General features: G+C 48.1%; 1 long non-coding RNA gene across 1 annotated transcript in view; it reads left to right on the top strand.

The window, feature by feature from the left end:
- The window catches only part of LOC146402299 (uncharacterized), a 28,074-nt gene extending 19,894 nt beyond the window's left edge, over positions 1 to 8,180 (top strand). Inside the window, exons 2-3 of the long non-coding RNA XR_014805922.1 lie at positions 7,029 to 7,151; positions 7,839 to 8,180. This is a non-coding gene — a long non-coding RNA (uncharacterized LOC146402299). The remainder of the gene's footprint in view (positions 1 to 7,028; positions 7,152 to 7,838) is intronic.
- The last annotated feature ends 13,456 nt before the right edge of the window (positions 8,181 to 21,636 follow it).

The following is a 21,636-nucleotide window of genomic DNA, read 5'->3' on the forward strand; positions in this document are numbered from 1 at the left end:
ATTACTGCCATCCAGCTTTTAGATTCTGAAATAGAGGCACATTCAGCGTCTAATTCCTGTATTTATACTGCAGAGTCCGACATGGTTATCCAATAGCCTGAGAGAGCCAGTGTGCCCTGGGGTGCCTGGTGATGGTGGGGGGGGAGCTTTGTGTGTGCAGTAGGGGTGGGGGGCATTAGGGATGTGCATGGGAGGGGGGGTTGTGGAGAGCAGAGCTGATGCCACTGATTTCAAGATGGCTGATTTATTTATTTGAGCCCTTCTGATGAGTCAGGTTCCTTAAAGGTCCGGCAGGACCAGGGACAGCCAACCCTTAGCAAACAGGTGACTGGCTGGCATGTTGGAAGGAGTCACAAGAAGGGCTTGTCCTCAAGTGGCCCTGGAGCTGTGGCTGTGGCAACACACTGGGGACAATGGCCATCCTTGGTTATCCAGGGGAGCGGCGGATGAGGTCCTGGTACCCAGTGGTGATATCAAGAGCGGGCCCTGGGGTCTCATACTGCCCATCCCAGGCTCTGTGGTTAAAACAGGGCCAGCAGCATCGTTAATGCTGGCAAGAAAAACATCCTTGGTGTAGCTTAGCTTTCTCGCCGTTCTCAATCTCGATACCGTTATTGGGCTCAGACAATTCTTTGAGGTGGGGGCTGCCCTGTGTATTGTATTTGGCAATATCCCTAATCCCTACCATCTAAAGGCCAGCACCTTCCTCTTCCTTTCATCCCCTCCTCTCCCCAGAATATGACAAAAATGTCTCTACCAAAAAAAAAAAAAAAGGAGTGCCTCTTGTGGCTCAGTGGGTTACAAACCTGACTAGTATCCATGAGGATGTGGGTTCGATCCCTGACTTCGCTCGGGGTTGAAGGATCTGGCATTGCTGTGAGCTGTGGTGTAGGTCGCAGATGCAGCTCGGATCCCGCGTTGCTGAGGCTGTGGTGTAGGCTTGGCAGCTGCAGCTCCAATTCAACCCCTAGCTTGGGAACTTCCATGTGCCACAGGTGTGGCCTTAAAAAAAAGAAAAAAAAAAAAAAATCTCCAGACATTGTCAAATGTTCCCTGGGGGAACAAAGTCATCCCAGATTGAGAAGCACACTTTGAGTGGTATCTGCCTCAGTAGATACCACTACGTGCTGGTGGAAGAGCAAGAAGAGTCTTTCGCCAAACCTAGAGGATCTGGGGACCAGTGTCTGCACTGACCTGGCTTTGTACGTGCCTTTGTTTCGGTGTGAAGGTTTGCCTGTGTGTGTCCATGCACAGCTACACACAACTGTCCATGTTTTGCTGGCCACCTGAGAAGACTTTGAAAGTCAACTGGCTCATCTTGTTTTAATGGTCAGTCCAAATTCCAAATGCCCAATGCAAAGAGTGAGTTGGAGGGGAGGCAGAAAGGCTGCCCAACTCAAGGCTTTCAAGAACCGTCTGCGGCTGTGACACGAGCCCATGGCTCCCTGGAAGACCCTACAAAGAAGCCCACTCCTGGATCCCCCTGTTCACCATACACCCACTAGGTGACAGGTTCACTGCTCTGGGGACACAGAGGGAAGAAAGCCAGTCAAGGCCAGACCCCTCAGAGGGCTTACATTCCAGTAGGTGGAGGCAGCATGGAAAAGCATGGATAAGCTGATTTCTGGGGGCCTGGCCTTTCTCTGGGTTGGATTTGTGTAGAAGCTGTGAGGGTCCAGTTCAGGGCCCCCACCTCTCAAGCCCCCTCTAAGATGGGGAGAGCTCTTAACAATGTGTTCATGGGGTTTTTCTTATGACATTTGCAAAGATAGGTTTGCTTCAGGAGGGCCCCACAAATGGCATAAACGGGGCTCTGCAAAACCTGGATCTATCCCTGACTTTCAGCTTCCCTATACTTTAGGGCATCAGATCCTCTTTCAAAATAGATCAGGAAAGAGGAGAAAAGCACAGCCAGTGTTAATTCACTGTTGGCATAGGAGGCGGAAAGGGACACTCATTCCCCAAAGGAACGAGAAAAACTGTAGCTCTCATCCATTGATTCTGGGTGCTGGGTTCGGAAACTGGGGTCATCCGATTCAGATTCGTTCACACCCGGGAGAGGAAGCTGTAGAAGCCCCAGACTGGGGAGGGAAGCTGCCATTTCTGGCGAGGAGGGGCTGGCTGAGCAGCTGCCCAGAGCCGGCCTGAGAGAAGCTGGCCGCGTTGCTCTGGGCGGGAGGCCCGGGCTCGGAGCGGTGGGCCTGCCGCCTGCCCCCGGCGCTCTCCCGGCCATTGTGCGCACGTATTGATCCGGCCGGGAAGCAATCGGGCCGCGGCAGCTGAAGCTCCGGGGTGGGCGGCATTGATCCGGCCCCCTCCCCAGGTTATTTATAGGATGCGCCGGCCTGGCGAGTAACCGGGGGAGAGCTTGTTTAACGAGGGTTCAGAGCGCTCTTCGCTAGCTGGTTAACTTTAAGTATTGGAAATGGAATTGATGCGCACATAATAATATTATGATTCATACAAACCACTTCGCAGGCAACTCAATATATTTCATTACCTCCTTTCTAGCAAATGTATTGATTTCTGTTTTGCGGTTTTATAACACAATTTCAAGGCTGTTGTGGGCTTAATGAGCCGTGTTCTTATGATGTTTAAAAAGATTTGAAGCTATTGTTGAAATAAATATTATGGATCACCCCCTCCCGAGGCCCCCCTCCCTCTCCCCCTGCTCCGGCCTCCCTCCCCGCCGCCCCCCGCCCCCGCCCCCTCCCCGGCCCGGGCGGAGCCGCCGGCGGAAAGCTAGGGGGCTGCAGCCTCGCGGCCCTTTGTGGCCCAGATCAAAGGGCCCGAGCGCCACAAAGGCGGCCCCTCTCGGGCCGCGCGGCCACACACAGCCGCACCTGCAGCGCGGCCAAATGTCATTGTCGCTTCTGCGGGGCGAGCGCGGGGGACGCACCTCCGAGGCGGCAGATGACTCTAATAACGCTTGATGGGAATTGATGGGGAGGGAGCCGCGCAGTGCCCAGGGCTTTTTATTAGCTGCCCCGACTTCTCGAGACAGAGCCGAGCCGCCTGCACCTGTGGACCCCCTTCCTCTCAGCCTTTATGGAAGTTGACAGATTTTATTAACTTTAAGGAAGAACTTTCCAGCGTGCGGAGGGCCGCGGTTTATTTTGTATTCATGCGAAACGGAAACCGAAAAAGCCATGTTTACATATTTACCGGCCCCCTTGACCTCCCTCTGGGGCTCCATAAGTCACGCTCCAGATTAATTTTGTCATAAAATTGACTAGTGTGCTAAGGGATCTTGGGAGTTTGGGGGCTGGCGTTGGATGTGTGAATTTTTTTTTCCAATGGGAGAAGGCTATATTCAATTATCTAATATCTCAGAGGAACCCCCAAAGACTTTCCAAATCGGGCAGAAATTGGAATTCTTTTTCCAAAGGGTTTGCTCCTGGGGAGAGCGCATTTGCAGACAACCCAAGGAGCCCTTCCTCTCAGCGAGGTTTCTCAAATCTTTTGGAGAACCTAGAAAAAAAAAAGGCAAGGACCAGAGGCATCTGCAACCTCTGGGAGAGTGACTTTATTTGGAGGTTGGGGGGGGGGGGGCTTTGGTACCCCTGTTGTGCCCAGACGTGGGAGGCTAGGCCCTCACACATTGGAAAGAAAAAATTTTGGTTTTAGTAAAATGATCGACTTGGTGGGCAAAATATGGTTACGTAATTTTAATGTGGTTTTATGGAACTTCTAGGCTCACTATTAGAATTATCCCAAATGGGGACAAAGAATTAAGATTTTGTTTATATTCCTAGCTGTCCCTTGCTCTCGGGAGGGATATTTTTAGGCTTTCTGTCTCATGACAAATGGAAGACCATGAAAATTCATGTTATATTAATGGCCAAGTGTTGAAGACTCAGCCACAGAGTCAGTTGGGTATATTGCTTATTAGCTTAAAAGCATCAAGCTTTCTGGAGCTTCCCTTTGTGTGCCAAATAAACTTCAAATGAACCGAGGATCGTTTTGCAGGAAACTCTTAAGTTGAGCGATAATAGAAAGTAGTTAGTAGAATATTACACTTTTCATTGGGGGCAAACAGATGGAATGCCTGCTTTTCGATTTAATCAGGGGCTGACAGACAGGTAGGACGCCGGCATATTTTAGCTGGAGTCTCTTTCTTTTCAGGAAAGAATGAAACTACTTAATATTCAGTGTCCCCTCTCCTCCAGCCTTGCCCATCCAGTCCACCCACTGTGCCTCGTGATCTGGAGATGCCTAACTTTTTCTCATTTCTGATGACATTGCCAAGTACAAAGGGCATCTAACTGCCAGGGAATCCATTTATTAACACATCTTTTCCTCTATTCTTCCGTTGCCCCCCCCCATTATGAATGTGGGTGTGGGTGTGTGTATACATATCCATGGGTCAAAAAATAAAACAAAGGTGCTTAAATCACCAAGAACACACCCAAATCTCCATTTACATAGACGCGGACGTAAATAAATGATTTAACAATTTCGGAGTCATGAGTCTCTGACCTCATGCTTTCTCAACTCCCCTTTTGAAAAGATTTTGATATCAATTGTTTCTCTTTTTTCCCCAGAAGCATAATACATGGTAACCTTAGCACACACAATCTGTTTCCACAGAGGCACACAAGACAGCCCATGGCGGATTTTAATATCGAAGAAGGCAGAGCTTATATTACCTTGCTGGAAACAAAATCTTCCCCCCCTTCAAATGCAAGTCCCTTGACACCCCCATCGGTGATCATTTGTTATGCAGAGTTTTGTAAGGCAATCAAAATTAATTCACAGTGATCTTTTCACCCAAAGCCTCCAGCTTCTAATAATGGTCTTTCTCAACAGGTGTTCATTGTAGTCGTCTGACTTCCCATTGCCAGACTAAAGGTTTTATTCTTTGGTCATTTCTTTTTTTTTTTTTTTTAATCTCCAACTTGTAATTTACTAATCTGTAGCAGCTGCCAAGAAGGGTCCAGCTGCTTACCAAGAGGGGACATGTACTTCGAGGAGACAAGGGCAGAACTTTACCTCCGGACAACCGGGAGGAAGACATTGAAATTCACGGCCTGGGGGGGGGGAGGGCACAGCCAGATGGACCAGGGCCCTGAGGTCGTCTCAAAAATACCTCCCTCTGAGGCTGGCCTAAAATGGGTGCCACTGGCGTGGTGATAACAGACCTGCTTTGGGGAGCCTTCAGAAAATTCCTGGGTTTTGCATGAGTGGCTGAGAAGAGATGTCAATACCAGCAGCGAGCATGTCCAGAAAAATACCAGGCAGAAGGAAAGGATTTAAAAAAAAAAACAACAACAAAAAAAACTTGCGTGTTTTCATTGCAGCCAGTTTAACTAGCCCCTACTAACGGTCTGCCTTTCTCAAACTTTCAAATCTGCCTCCTTTTAAGGTAACTCTAGTGTGAGATGGAAGGAATTAGGTTTTATGGCAGAGATTCTTGGACTTTATGGCTCATCAGAATTGAGTTGGGTGAGGGTGTGTGTGAGAACAGACTCATGACTTCCAGATTGCTAGACCTGTAGGTCCCAGGGTCCGTGTCCCCAGAGATTCTTATATGCCAGGCTGTCATGGGGCTTGAGGATGTGCATTTCAACAAGCATCACCCGGTTCTGATGCTAGGGCTCTTGAATCCCTTTCAGCACAGTTAGATCCACTTGCCTCAGCCATCCCATCTCTACAATGGGCTCCCCCTCTGCAGGTCCTCAATCATATGATGCTCCCTATAGACAGCAGATGGGGGTGGGGCACTGTTCTAGGAGAGGAACGCTTTCTTCCTAAGGAGAAGACATCTACAAGGTAGAGAGCAGAGAAATTCATGAAAAAGGAGCCACCTACAGCAGGCAGTGAATTTTGGGCATTTTTGCAAAGGATGCCTGCAGCTTGTGGGTGACCTCTGGGCTGATACCTGAGAGGGCATGGCCCAGGCAGAGGTGGGTGCTTTGCACAAACACTGGAACTAAAGGCAGATCCTCCCTGACCTGGGGGGCCAGTGGCCCGTCAAGATTTCGGGGATCATTCAGAAGCAGAAGCATGAGTTGCCGCCCTCTGACGTGTCACAGCCTAGAAGTCAATTTTCTTCTGCAAAGGGGCACAAATGAGAGAGGGTGATGCTTGGTGTCTTATCTGTCCTGAGACTTACAGAAGGAAAATGTGGATTCCTTTGGTCTGTGAAGAAAAGAACAGACACAGACCCAGGCGGCTTCAGAGAGTCGAACCAGACGTCTCATGAGAGCCCAAAGCGAAGATGGAGCGCCTGGAAAGATGAGAATGGCAAGGATTTATCGCCGATCTCATTGTCCTGTTGGCCACCTTTCCCCTGAGGCCGAGCCTCCGTGGAATCATCTCTGTTAGGGAGACAGGACGTGCCTTTCAACCACTGTTCAGGGGACAATCACTCCTTAGCCTTTTAGCTTGGCTGTGCCCTTGTGAAGGTCCCCCTGGATCCGTTCAGAACTTAATTCTGGCTGTAAATTCTGTGCAGGGAGCAAAGCCGTGCTGATGTGTAGGTTGCCCCGTGTCTTCTTGGTTGCATTTGTCCGCTCGTGGAGCAGCGTAGCTGCTCTGAGCGCTGATGGGCATTGATTTTGTAATGCATGAGCAAATTTGTTCTCTTCTCCTGCTCCTTTTTCCTTTGGTGGGATGAAGGAAAGGTTTCTTGGGCTCCAAACCCTAGAGAACCCCCTCCTGCACCAGTAGTGTACGGATAAGAAATCATATTTGCCAGCCTTGTTTCTGGATTGGCCAAAGCAGCCCCCATATATTTCAAGTGATCAAGCCCAAGAAAATGTGCTTTTTTTTTTTCTTGGCCTCCGGGGGGAATCTTTCTGTGATGGACATTGCTGAAGGGCACCCCAAAGACGTTTCTACGTGGAAACTGCCATACTGGTTGATGAAGCAGCTCGCTGGGTTTGGTGACTGATACATCGGGAGAAATTGGCTGCTGTCAACCTGGAGAAGTGTCATTGGAGATATCGCCATGCTCTAATTGCCTACTGAGCATGATTTGTGAGTGTGTTTATAAATATATAAATGCATGCATTATTGTATCCTAGCTCCATATATGGAAGGTCTTCGGAAAGATGATCTTCATTGGACAGATGAGAAAACCAAGGCCCGAAGAGGGAAGATTCTTGCTCAGGGTCATGCAGCAAGTTCAAGGACGTATTACTCAGAAGGTTGGAACCATTTTTTGACCTGCCATTCAGAGGTTGTATTTTATTATTATTATTTTTTAACTTTTTTTTTGCTTTTTAGGGCCACACCTGCGGCATATGGAAGTTCCCAGGCTAGGGGGTCAAATTGGAGCTACAGTGGCTGACCTTAACCCAGTGATCAAGGCCAGGAATTGAACCTGTGTCCTCATGGATCCTAGTTGGGGTAGTTTCTGCTGAGTCACAGTGGGAACTCCCATTCCGAGATTTAATCTATTCAGCTATTAAACTGCTTTTTTTTTGGGGGGGTGCCTAATGTTTCCCAAGGGCTTGTATTTATGTTACCTTTCATTCATTTGAATCCTTCATTTTTTCATTCAGTTGTTCAACAAATATTATTGGGCATCTAGCATGAGCCAAGCACATAGGAGCTGTGGCTGTAGTAGTGGGCAAAGCAGACATGGTTTGTGCCCTCATGGAACTTTTGGACTAGTGGTGAAAGTAGACATTAAACAAATAATTACACATAACTAAGTAATTACTGACATGTTAATTATCAGAAGAGAGAGTTCATGGTGTTTTTATAGAGACCTGACCAAGTGTCAGGGTGAGGCTGGGTGTATCAGCCAGGTTAGGTTGTGCTTTGCTGTGTAACAAATAGCCCTCAAACCTCTGGAGTTAACAGTGTGTATTTGTTTCTCCCTTCTACAGATCTGCTCCTCCTGTTCACTCAGGAACTGGCTGGGAGAGGCTCCATTTCAACATGGCTTACACATCACAGGAGAAATTCTTTCTAGCTTTTCTTCTAGAGACAACACAGGTCACTTCCTCTACACTTGTCATGTGGCCTCACCTAACTTGGAGGCAGATTGAAGGGGAGATGCCGGATGCCTACCAGGGAGAAGCAGGGAAGACTTCTCTGGTTTTAGCAGGGATCTGAATTGTGCATGAGAGTTGACCAGGGAGGGAGTTTCCATTGTGGCTCAGAGGGTTACTAACCCGACTAGTATCCATAAAGGATGTAGGTTTGATCCCTAGCCTCATTCAGTGGTTAAGGATCCAGTGTTGCCATGAGCTGTGGTATATGTTGCAGATGCGGCTCAGATCCAATATTGCTCCAGCTGTGGTGTAGAATGGCAGCTGCAGCTCCAATTTGACCCCTAGACTGGGAACTTCCAGACCCTAAAAAGCAAAAAAAAAAAGGAGTTGTCCATAGAAAGGGTGACATGGCAGGGTCTCAGGGAGCAGCTAGGGACTGGCAGCAGTATGTGTACAGGCTCTGAGTTAGGAAGCATCACAGCCTATTTGAGCAGCAGAAGGAAGGCCAGAGTAGCTAGAACCCAGCCAGCAAGGGGAAAGTGGCTTCCATTCCAATGGGACTTGGGGAATTAGATGCCAGTGGACAACAGTTAGTCATACCCCTGGGGAGGAGAGTGGCAGCAGAGTTTATTTTGGTTTCAATATGAGAAACCAGTGGGTGGGGAAAGGGGCACAGAGAGTAGACATCTGTGCCTCTCAACACACCTGCAAGGTGGGCAGAATGCCCATTCTATTGGAAGGAACCTGGACCAGCGAGATGAGTTGCTTGGCTGGATGGTTGCAGTTGGTAAGCCTCTCTAGAATCAGGATTCAAAGCCTTTCCTTCAGACTCAGACAATCCCTGGTCCCCACTGGCCACAGGGGTCTCCCCTAATGTTGGAGGAATCTTCCATATCTTGCATCGTCGCTCAGCCCCCCGTGGGGCGGTGCTTAGGTTGGCGAAGCTCACTTATGTTTTATTGAAGGCCGTGTCTGGGACCAAGCAAGCTCTTTCATTCACGTTCCCAATTGCCACGGAGCATCTGTCTCTGTGTCACGCCTCTGAGAAAACTTTCACAAGATGATATTGAATCAACAAGGAGGAAATGTTGGGGGCATCAAAGAGAAGTTTTAGAAATGGCTGCTGGAAAAAGCAGGGGTGCCTTTTCCATGCTGAGCTCCCCATCTCCCAATTAGCATACAAAAACATTTTTAAAGGAATAACCTTTGCTAATAAAACGCTATAATCTCAATAAGACACTTCAGCAGGGGAATTATTAGATATTAATTCATGCCTAGTTGCACTGACAGCTCTCGGCCGTCAACGCTAGCCTAATAGCACACTAGGTGAGAATTAATATGCCATAATTCACGCTCTGTCATGCATTATTGCTTAAATAAGATACATGAAGAATAACCTATTCTGGTGAAATAACTGGGATTCTCAGAGTTCTTCTGGCCAAGTTATAAATAGTGATGTTGGGATCCAGAATTTTTTTGTATTACTAAATTTGAAATAAATTGCATATATGTATCCTCGTCTGTAATTACTGGGAACATTTTTCTTAAGCACTAACATTAAGTTCAGTCATATTCCATGTTTTAAAATTGAGCTTAAGCAAAATCACATAATTTTCTTGAGACCAAAATAGAAATTTCTTCCTTCCATATATAATTGCATCTGCTGCTATGGCCTGCCATAGCTTCTATGGATGATGACTTGAGAGAGGTGAAATGGCCTGACTTAGAGGGGTACAGAATAGACATGTTGACATGTCAGGGGCCCTAGAAGAGGGTATTTGCTTTGTGTTTATGAAGAGTTGGTGTCTCTCCAGACAATTTGCATTGACTCACAAATGCCTGTTCTCTGAGCAACGGTTGGGAGCAACCTCTGTCCTCTAGAAGCTTCGAGTCTCCTGAAAGGAGCGGTATCGACGGAGGTGATCGATTAACCTTGTCCCCACAAGGTAAGAAAAGCCAAAAATGAAGCGGAAAACCCGAGGAAGGGGAAAGAGCTCTCTGGGCAGCGTGGCAGCCTCATAGACTTACATGATAAATCGTTAATAAATCATCTGTGTGTCTATTGTTTATTTGTACTATTTGTGTGTGTGTGTGTCTATCATTTATTAATTGAGCATCCGACTCAATGCCAGCCCCCGGGATGGACGCTGAGCCTAAAGAAGCTGGCAGCCTGGCGAGGGAGATGGCATTGCAGATAGCTGTGGTGGACCCAGCAAGAGCAAAAACCAGGTCAACATCAGGACTCACCAGGAAGTGAAGGTCTCAAGCCAAAAAAAAAGGGGGGGTTGTGGGAGATTGTTTTACCCACCTTACCACCCTTTTTAAGATGGGGAAATGGAGATCCAGAAAGGGGAAGGACATTGTCAAGATCACAACAGATCTCTGGAATCCTTTTCCAGATTGGCTACTTCCTTTTCATGGCAAGTTTTCCATTTTATTTTTATTATTATTACTGTTACTATTATTATCATTATTGGTTTTTAGGGCCGCACTCGTGGCATATAGAAGTTCCCAAGCTAGGGGTTGAATCGGAGCTGCAGTTGCCAGCCTGCACCACAGCCACAGCAACGCAGGATCTGAGCCGCATCTGCGACCTACACCACAGCTCACATCAAGGCCAGATCCTTAACCCACTGAGCAAAGCCAGGGATGGAACTCGCAACCTCAGGGTTCCTCGTCAGATTCGTTTCCGCTGCGCCACAACGGGAACTCCAAGTTTTCCATTTTAATCGCCAAATAAGAGAACTGACTCTGAAAGCAGTGGAGAGAGTGGCGTAATGAGTGGAGGCTTAAACGGTGTTTCCCAAACTTCAGTTATTCTCAAAGAGCATTCAGCAATTTCACCATTATCAGTCACGTACTATTTTAATTAACTCCGCTTTTTTTGCTTTCCTGAGTTTATTTAAAAGAAAAAGCTTGTATCACATCCACATGTGGAAGCTGACCTTCCTTTTCCTCTAAAAGGAAGCAAATCTGAAAATTAACTCCATGAAAATAAAGCAAGCAAACAGCTCTGGCCAGATGCTCTTGCCTGCCTTTGAGAACCAGAGAGATTATCAAAGTTTGGAGAAATGCTAAGGACACATTGGCACCACAACCAGCCTTTCTGCTCGTCTTTATGGAATTGGAAGAGAATAGAAAAGGGAAATTTCTTCTTCCTACACGATTCAGGTTATTAAGTAATATAGCCTCGTATCTCCTAAAGTGTGTTACACTTTGGGAACGGCTGGGCTAGAAAAAGCTGAAATACAATGAACAAACAAAGATGGGTTGTTTTCATGGATTTATCAAAATAAAGGAATGAGGAAGTGATAGGTGGTCATGCATGTGTTGAGTAACTATTAAAGATGTAATCAAACCTCTTTCTTTGTGAAAATGCTTTTGATTTGCTATTCAGTCCAATGAGGATGATGCCTCTTCTTGACCCCACCTCCTGGGATGGTGCTAGACTCCAATGAGAATGCCATACACCTAAGAACCACGCTGTGTCAATGAGCCGTCCTGAGAGGTGCCCGGCTCCTTCCTTCAGGCCATCTCCATCCAGAAGCTGGGCACAGGCTCCGGAACCCCTCCTGGGGAGTTAAGTCTATTCCTGCCTTGTGGGGCATGGCAAGGGCACAGTACACATCCTACTTGGTCTGGGACAAGCCAGGAAACTGTGGGGTCTCAAATTACTTCTCTGGAAGGGCTTTTGATCTTTCATTTCCTATGCATCTTTCTTTCTTTCTTTCTTTCTTTCTTTCTTTTTTTCTTTCTTTCTTTTTTTTTTAATGGCCATGCTTGTGGCATATGGAGGTTCTCAGGCTAGGACTCAAATCAAAGTTGTAGCTGCCGGCCTACACCACAGCCACAGCAATGCCAGAGCCAAGCCGCATCTGCAACCTACGCAGCAGCTTGCAGCAACTCCAGATCCTTAACCCACTGAGTGAGGCCAGGGATTGAACCCACATTCTCATGGATACTAGTTGGGTTCTTAACCTGCTGAGCCACACGGGAAATACTCCTGTCCTATGCATCTTGCATTAGGGTTTCCCCTAAAGCAGAGCCTAAGAAAAGAACTTGGGTGCAGGTAACTTGAAATATGGTCCCAGAAGACAAGAGTTGAAGGAGCAGAAGGAGTAAGAGAGGGAAGAAAGAAAAACCAAAAAAGTTGTTGGTCTGGTTGCTGCCAAGAGCAGAGGGCCCCCATCCACTGGGGACTGTCTGGGGACCATGCAGGACCCAGCAAAATGTTGTCCTTCCCAGGGAGAGGGTGGGTCATCCACCAGCTCTTATCCCACTGCTAGAGGGTTGCCTCTGGGTGTGGTTGGACCCCTCTCTGGACTCTGGGGCTATACGTGCACCAGGACTGAGCAGCTATTCACACTTCCCAGGACTCTGGGCTAGAAAAGTGGAGAGGTGGCCCAGGCACGTGGGCCTTGGGTGTAGAGCCCCCTGCCACTTCTGTGCTAAAACCAGTGGGGCCACGGGGATGTGGTTAGGGCCCCAGAGAGCCAGTGTCTCACCAGAGCCTCTCCAACTCTGAGAACCAGGAGTTGTGTAGAAGCCAAAGGTAGGTTGCTTCCTTGGGATCAAGGAGTGAGGGTTTGTACCTCCTCCCAGGTGGGGGTGATGGAAGGTGGTTGATGAAGAGGCAGTCTGGGCTTGAACCCCTCTCCCCTCCCTGCACCCACACATCAATCCCTTCTCAAAGCAGCGGCAACACCCTCGTCTTCTGGGAAATGTTCCAAGAGAAAAACCCCAACTTTGGCCTCCCAGAGCTCCCCTGACTGTGTCAAGTTAACACTGATTTCTTAAGACATGGAAACATCCTGAAAGTCCAGCGATAGATGAGTGGATTAAGAAGCTGTGGTACATGTATACAGTGGAATACTACTCAGCCATGAAAAGAACTAAATCATGCCTTTTGCAGCACCATGGATGCAACCAGAGAATCTCATACTAAGTGAAGTAAGTCAGACAGAGAAAGACAAATACCATACTGATATCCCTTATATGTGGAATCTAATATATGGCACAGATAAACCTATCTACAGAACAGAAACAGATTCATGGACATCAGAGAACAGACTTGTGGTTGCCAAGGGGGAGGGAGTGGGATGGACAGGGAGGTTGGGGTTAGTAGATGCAAACAATTACATTTAGAATGGATCAGCCATGAAGTCCTACTGTACAGCACAGGGAACTACATTCAATTTCTTCAGGTAGAATAGGATGGAAGATAGTATGAGAAAAAGGTGTGTGTGTGTATATATATAGGACAGGGTTACCATGCTATACAGCAGAAATTAGCACAACACTATAAACCAACTGCTCTTTAATAAAAAATTTAAAAACCCCATTGATTTCTTATTTCCTTTACTGCACAGCTGGCTGGAGGAGGCTTGTGGGGGTCCATGGCTTGAAGGCCTCGTGGCCCCTTCGCAGGTGTAATTTGTGATTCCAGCAAGTCGGTCGTGGTGGGAGGAGGCGAAGCAAGGAGAAATTGCTTTAGGACCATGACCGGGAACTGCCGGGCATCACCCTCGCTTTTTGTGACTCTGACCCCCCTTCAGACCCAGCGAGCACCCCATGCGGCTCCTGTCGAGGCCCAGGTGGAAACTTGGGGAGCAGAAGTGGAAGGGGGAGAACCTCTGCAAGTCTCCCCGCCCTGGCCTCACCCTCCTGTCTGAAAGGGATGCAGGAATGTCAATTGTCTCCTAGCTCAGTGACTCTGCGAATGCAATCAATCCATAGGAAAGGCACAGATTAAATGGCCTGATCCTCATTATTTAATGATTGCTGCTATTTGACCGGGATGTGTTTTCCCAGGAAGCGCGCCTGTCACAAGCCATAGATGGTCTTTTCATTGCATTTTACCGAATGTGGGGCTTTCTTGCTCCTCACGATGGAAAGACGCAGGCAATTCCAGAGCTTGCACAGCAAGAACAAGATATCACATGGTCCTTCTTCACTAGTGGATGATTGGGTTTAACTCCTGGTTTATGGATTTTTCAGTAGACACAGCTTCTTGCACAAATGGCTCTGTGCTTCCCACCCTCCCGCTGTAATTTTCTAGGAAGATCTCTGCTACTCAGAAGAGAAATATTTTCCCTACTGAAAGTGTCACCATTTGCAGTAACGTTATATGTGTAACGGTGATATTAGTCTCTGTTTTCAGAGTCTTGGTTTTACACATTTTATTTGATTTTTCTAAATCACAGAAATCCTCAAAGTTGATGTTTTAATTCCTCTATTTTGTGATGAGAACACAAATGCAGAGAGAGGTTCAGGAACTTGTCTGAGGTCACACAGCAAGCCCAGGGCAGAACTAGGATGCCCACCCAGCTGTCAGACTGCCCTGCATGATGATAATAAATCTCAGGTGTGCTGCTGTGTATCACCTTGTGTGATGAGTGCCTGCTTGAGTTACTATTTGATTAAGACGCCAGACTTAAAAAGACAGCCGTCATGGCCTTCTTTATCCCAAAGTTTCCCTGTCTCTTTGCAGCCTTGAAAATTTAGACTCTCCATGCCCGATTCCAGGTGAATGCCTCTGCTGGTAATATTGCAGAGTATCTCTTTGCCGTGCGTATTTCCCCCTTCTTTCTCTCTGACTCTCTTTGCCTCTGCCTGTCTGTCAGTGTCGCTCTTTGTCTCTCTCTCTCTCTCTGTCTCTCCATCTCTCTCTCTCCACAGCCGCAAGTCTGGAACTTTCGACTGAACACCCATCCCACTATCCATGTTTCTAAGATCTCCTCCACATATTCACTCAACAACTATCTGCCAAGCATTCACCATAGGGCAACCACTTCTAGGAAAAAGAAAAGGGTTTTGGTTTCTGCTCTCAGAAAACTCACACTGGTTTCTGCAAAAGGGTAGAGATAATTGCAATAGAGTGTAAGCTTTTTTTGTTGTTGGGTTTTGGTTTTTTTTTTTGTTTTGTTTTTTGGGGTCTTTAAGGCAGCACTCGAGGCATATGGAAGTTCCCAGGCTAGGGGTCGAATCAGAGTTGTAGCCACCAGCCTGCACCATAGCCACAGCAACACAGGATCCGAGCCACGTCTGCGACCTACACCACAGCTCATGGCAACGCTGGATCCTTAACCCACTGAGCGAGGCCAGGGATCGAACCCGCAACCTCATAGATACTAGTTGGGTGCTTCATCACTGAGCTACGATGGGAACTCTTAGAGTATAAATCTTGGGACGGGTGCCTGGGCACCGTGAGGGCACAGAGGCAGGACCCTTCACCCAGACCCTGTCAGGAAGACTTCATGAAGGAAGTGGTATTACATTAAGCGATAGCCAGCGTTGCATTAAAAGATGGCCTGTTTCTTTAAAAGTGTGGCCGGTGGCTTTTGGTGGCTTAGATTGGCCGGCACGTGGTGGTGAGATCTGGTGGGAGGGCAGATGAAGATGGAGGGGGTGGTGACAGCAGGAAACGAGACTGCAAGGTTAAACAAGCTTGACTTCCATCCAGGAGGCACTGAGGCTCCATGGAAGAATGTTAAACATGGCACATGGCAGTCATAGGAAGCTGACAGCCTGTAGCTGAGACTGTGACCGTGGGCACTAGGGATCTGGTTCAAGGCTCAACTCACTCCCTTAAGAGCTGTGTGGCCCTAAGCTGGTATGTGTCTTATCCCTTTAAGCCTCCTCGTCAAACAATACCCATCTCAGAGGGTAGCTGCAAGGGCTACAGGAGAAAGGGGAGATGAAGGGCTTTGTCTAGAGCCAGGCACGTAGTGAGTACGAACCACGTCCTAGCTGCTTTTATGATCAGACTTGCATTTACGAAAATTCCATCAGACCATATAGAACAGGGAACTAAATTGAGTTTCTTGGGATAGACCAGGATGGAAGCTAATACAGGAAAGCGTGTGTGTGTGTGTGTGTGTGTGTGGGGGGGTGTATGAGTGGGTCCCTCTGCTGTATAGCAGAAATTGGCACAACATTGTAAAACAACTATAATTTTTAAAAATAACTGTTTTTTTCCAAAAAAAAAAAAAGAAGAAGAAAAAAGTTCCATCAGGAGGGAATATATATGGAGAAGTTCAGGCTGGATGGGCAGAGATAAATTGGGACATGGATGGGGTGATCCAGCAAGAGGCGGGGGGAGCCTGAGCACCCTGTGCAGCAGCAGGGGATGGAGATGGTAAGGAGGCCCCACAGGCAGTGGGCAATTAGGTATAGACCAGGGAGGAGTTCCTGTCATGGCTCAGTGGTTAACAAACACAACTAGTATTCATGAGGACTTGGGTTCGATCCCTGGCCTCGCTCAGTGGGTTACGGATCCAGCATTGCTGTGAGCTGTGGTGTAGGCAACAGATGTGACTCGGAGCCTGAGTTGCTGTGGCTTTGGAGTAGGCTGGCAGCTAGTTGTAGCTCTCATTTGACCCCTAGCCTGAGAATCTCCATATGCTGTGGGTGCAGCCTTAAAAAAATAAAAGACCAAAAATAAAAGTTGACGAGGGAGCTGGAGGAATCTAGGATGCCGTCCCATTTTCTGGTTTGGTGAATGAGCAGCCAGTGGTGTCACCCCTTGAGACAATTATGACAGGAATATGATAGGAAGAGCCAGAGGCTTGGGAGGGAATGGGGAGTTCACTGGGAGGTGTCAGATTTGAGGTTCTTATGGGATCAGCAGTGATGCTGCCTGGAATGAACTTGGATAGAAGGATCTAGACTCCTGACAATTTCCTTCTCCCAAGGGATCGAAAGCTTCTCTTAACCTGGGGCATAATTGATTCTTCTTCTGTATCATCTAGAACCGCCCTCAGAGCAGGATCCTGAAGAATCCTCTCTCTCAAGGAGACCCCAGAACAGATAAACACCCACCTCCAGGAAGCTTCTCAAACTGCTCCCCAGCCCAGACTTCACTCTCTTCCCTGGACTCTCACAGCATGACCGCTTCTTTGGGGGTCACTTAGGAACCACTGCTGTATCAGTGACACAAACACTTTGCCCGAGCCAGATGACACCCTCAAGGGTGTTTGGGCGGCTCCTTTTCTGTCTCTTCCCCTCTCCCGGGTCTGGCACGGAGCTGGGATGTGCTGCAGACTCAGATAAGAAGGGGAGGACTCTGCCTCCAGAGAAAGCTCTGGGGGCTTTCTGCTTCATCATCTGTGTCTACAAAAGTGGGCACCTAGCTCAACCCATGTGGCAGGGGACGTTTGATTCTGGAGGTCGGTCTCCACGGAGACGGCTGAGAGGTCTGCCCTGAACTCCTGGAGGTGGTTCCACTTGGAGGCTGACGTGTTTTAACTCAGCCCTGGTTTGCAAAGCAGGACTTTTGACTCCTGGTTTGTAAACCCACAGCATCAGAGTCCCAGGCTCTGAGAAGACAGAGCAGCCGAAGGAACTGACTCTTTATGGCTTTATTCCCCGACTCCCCCCACCCCACCCCTGCACTGCCTGACCTTCCATACATCATTTTTGACTCTTTCCCACCCCACCACATTCCTGCCTTGAGCATTTGATCTATGGTCTATAAGTAGATGTAACGAAATGCCAAGTTTCTTTAAAAAGAAAACCACACCCCCCCCAAAGCCTTAACCTGGGGATCATCCAATAACAAACAATACCCTGATCACTGGTGTTGGGCTGGGGCATGCCGCCTTCCTGAAGCCTTGACACCCCAGATCCCTGCCTCCTGCTCGGTTTCACCAATCATTTCTCCCTTAACCTGTATTTATTTTCATTTTGCTTCTAGGAAGCCACAAATAACTTGTTTAAGTGTAACGTGAAAAGCATGAGCTAGGAGGCTCTCTTCTCTTCCCTAGCCTGCTCTTCTGCTGCAGCCAGGAGGTGGATCTGGATGCTGGTCTTTCTGGCTTGGGAGTGTGACCCATCCAGGTAGCAAAGGTCACCTCTGTTCCTTTACTCTAGGGGAAAGTGAGAGGGCAGATGCCCCCGATTCCCCATCAGTGTAGACAGTCTGCCCCTTGCTAACCAGGGACTTCTTTCATTAACCAGTGGGTTACTGAGTGTTCTGGGTCTGTTCCCTCATCAAGACCTCAGCCTTTCCTCTGTAAGATGATGGGGCGGGTTAGGGGATTCCTAGCAGTAGAGTTTGTATATCTAAATTGACAAGTGAGAGAGGGGGAGTGGATGCCTAGAGCCTCATTCCTTCTTCTGGCCTGAGTTAGAGGTGACTCCAGGGGTAAAGGGTGACTCCAGGGTCTCATCTTCCGCGAGACCCACCCAGACCAGAAGGACCTGCCTTTACCCAACCTTCACCTCCATGATGGAGTCTATGTGATTCTTTGTCAATAAACAGTTTGTCAGTCTTGGCAATACTGATGTTTTGGACCAGACATTTCCTTTCTTTCTTCTTTTTTTTTGCGGGGGGGGGGGGTCTTTTAGGGCCATGGCATATGGAGGTTCCCAGGCTAGGTGTTGAATTGGAGCTACAGCTGCCAGCCTATGCCACAGCCACAGTAACTTGGGATCTGAGCCATGTCTTCAATTTACACCAGCCCACAGCAATGCCAGATCCTTAATCCACTGAGTGGGGCCAGGGATTGAACCCGCATCCTCATGGATACTAGTTGGGTTCATTACTGCTGAGCCACAATGGGAACTCCTCCATTTATTTATTTATTTTTAGGGCCACAGCACTCCAGAGACACCACAGGTCCCATTTCGCCACAGCAGGAACTCCTAGATGGTGACTTTCGGGCTGTCACTATACCTTAGGGAGGAAGGCAGAGGTATTTATATAAAATGTTCATCTTGGCGTTTTCACTCTCACTGCGTGCTTGGCAGTTAGTAGGTCCTCGGAAAACATTTGTTGGCAGCATCCACGCTTCCTCTTCTCTCTGCAAACAGAGTCTGCGCTGCAAATCCTCCCTGCCCTTTGAATTCTAGCGTAAGTTCTCGAATTATCAGCCAATGGGGTGTGAGTGTACAATGTTTGTGGGCAAAGTCTGACTCAAGCCCTGAATCATCCTGTCTCCACTCGGGTCTGTTTTTACAAAGAGCGTTTCTTTAAAATAGACGGGACAATAATCTCTCCAAATCAATCATTTAATCACACATCAATCATCGTCGTCATTTAAAACCTGAAACCGCATCTATCCACTCGGGCCATTTCCCGGTCCAGGTGTGAACCCAGGACTGGCCGGAGAAACAGGCGAGCCTCCCACTCAGAATCTACCTTGCAATCAAATGCGCTGGCAGGACAGGGTCACATTACCGTTGTGCCCGGATAAGAAGGTCCCCATTCCGGCCCCCACCCCGCAGCCAAGGTGGGGGGGGGGGAGGAAAAAGAGCTTAATCATTAATAACCCTAACTTGCATTTCTAGAGCCTTGAAAATGAGAATTTTGCCCTTTTTTCCCTGGGAGTAAATTGGGTCAGAGTGTTCCCAGAATTTACATTTCAATTAAAAATACAATAATAACACATTGTGCTAATAGTGAATGATTCCGACCCAGGGGAAGATGACACCGCCCGCCACTTTGTTAAAGAAAAGCCTCCTTCATGGGGACGGGCCACACATCAGCGGTCACAAATCTCCCGTCTTGTTCTGGGTCTGGGCAGGGAGGGGTGCGGCCGGGGGAGGTGAGGGAGGCACCCACTGCCCGGCTGGAGCTTCCAGGGGAGGCCGCCCCGGCAGCACTGCCAGGAGCTGGGCATCCAGCCCTCCCTCCACCCCCTCCACCTTTCAAAACCAACCTGACTTTGTTTTCAAATTAAGCTTTCAAAATACATAAGGTGGATGAGGTTTTTGGTTTATTTCCTTTTCGGTCGCTTGTTGTTGTTGGGTGTGTTTGGTGTATTTTTCGCTCTTCGGAGCCCATAGCTGATGGCCCCAGGGAACTCGCCATAGAAAACCACCCTCCCCCGCCCCGAGGTCTTCAGGGATGGACTTAACTTTAAAAACATCCCCCCTTACCCCTCCAGCTGGAATCTGATAGAAACTTCAGCCCAGGCCTGTACCACAACCTAAGTGCCTGGTCTAGCTGCCACTTTGACAAAAAGTGGTGTGCAGGTCATGGGAAATTGTGACATGACGTTTGTGGCTTTTTTGAGAAGGCTCCCTGCCTCTCTGAATTTCAGAGTTGGCCTAAAAATCCCGCAGACATGTCCCTTTATCTAGGGGCTTGTATATGGGAAAGGGGAGGGAGCCACTGGCCTGGCAGGTGGGGCCTTGGAGGCTTGCCCCCAGGACACTGAGAGGAGGGGGTGGAAGATGTATGGTCACAGATGATTTATGAAAATAAATCACCCTGTTCGGTCCTGTTTTCATCAGAAAACAAACTTTAGCGGTTGGGAAACCAAATCACTCAGCATTTCCTCTCTAAGAGGAGGGAAACCAGAGGCAGGTATATGAGCAGCAGGCAGTTCCTTGGATATTGGAACCTAGACACACACACACACACACACACACACACACACCCAGTAAGGTGTTTTGATGGCCCCCTGGTGGATCTAGTTGGGGGAGGGGCTGTTACTCCCACCTGTGCTGGGCCAGGGAAAGTGAGAGGAAAACATCCAAGAACATATTAAGGGCAGGCATATTAAGACAAATAGCCTATGATATCACCTATGTGTGGAATCTTAAAAAAAAAAAAAAAAAAAAAAGGATACAAATGAACTTATCTGCAAAATAGAAACAGGCTGTAAAAAACTAATGGTTACCAAAGGGAACAGATGGGGGGGTGTGTGAGAGAGATAGCCTGGGGGTTTGGGATTGGCCTGTGCGCACTGGGGTCTACGGAATGAGTGGCCAACGGGGACCTGGGGTTCAGCGCAGAGAACTCTACCCAGTGTTCTGTGATCATCTATGTGGGAAAAGCATCTGAGTGGGCATGGATGTGGGTATATGCAGGACGGGGCCACTTATGTTGTACAGCAGAAATGATCCCAACCTTGTAAATGAACTATACTTTAATAAAACTTTAAAAAAAGCATATATATGATATATATAAAACATATATATATATATGTACACACACACAGAGTGAAATGAAATACCTCAGATACTTCAATACCTGGGACACTGGAAACTTGCAAAGGCCCAAACACAAGAGCCCTGGACATCTGGTTCTGCAGCCAGGTGGACCTGGGTGGGAATTGGCCTCAAGCTGGCCCTCCCTCGAGCCCGCCCCTCCTGCGCCTGCGCAGTAACTGCAGTACCCTTGACGATGCTGATGCTGAGGCTGGGCCTCTCTCTCTTTCTCTCCCACGTCTGCATCATTGAAGGAAGACGAAGATCTTCAGAGTTCAGGTCTTCAAATTTTAAGGTCTAGTAACTGTAACTAGCCTTCCCCAGCAGTAACACTATGTTTGCTATCCTACTTGTTTTATCCCAAAAGGTGGACCAAGGTACTTTGGGTATAGATAATGTGCCAAGGTGGCATTCATTAATATTAGTCAGGAGTTCCCGTTGTAGCACAGTGGAAATGAATCCAGCTAGGAACCATGAGGTTGTGGGTTTGATCCCTGGCCTTGCTCAGTGGGTTAAGGATCCAGCATTGCTGTGAGCTGTGGAGATGCGGCTTGGATCCTGCGTGGCTGTGGCTGTGGTGTAGGCCAGCAGCTGTAGCTCTGATTCTATCCCCAGCCTGGGAACTTCCATATGCCATGGGTGCAGCCCTAAACCCCCCCCCCCAAAAATATATATATATATATCAATTATTCCTTCTTTGTCGTCTTTAAGAGCCCAAACCAGTGTTCCTGTGGTGGCTCAGTGGGTTAGGGAA

This window comes from Sus scrofa, chromosome 6 (genome assembly GCF_054392235.1).
Source record: "Sus scrofa isolate SSC_HxYL_T2T_F1_AM1 chromosome 6, Sscrofa_HxYL_maternal_Yorkshire_Landrace_v2.0, whole genome shotgun sequence".
Classification (NCBI taxonomy): Eukaryota; Metazoa; Chordata; class Mammalia; order Artiodactyla; family Suidae; genus Sus; species Sus scrofa.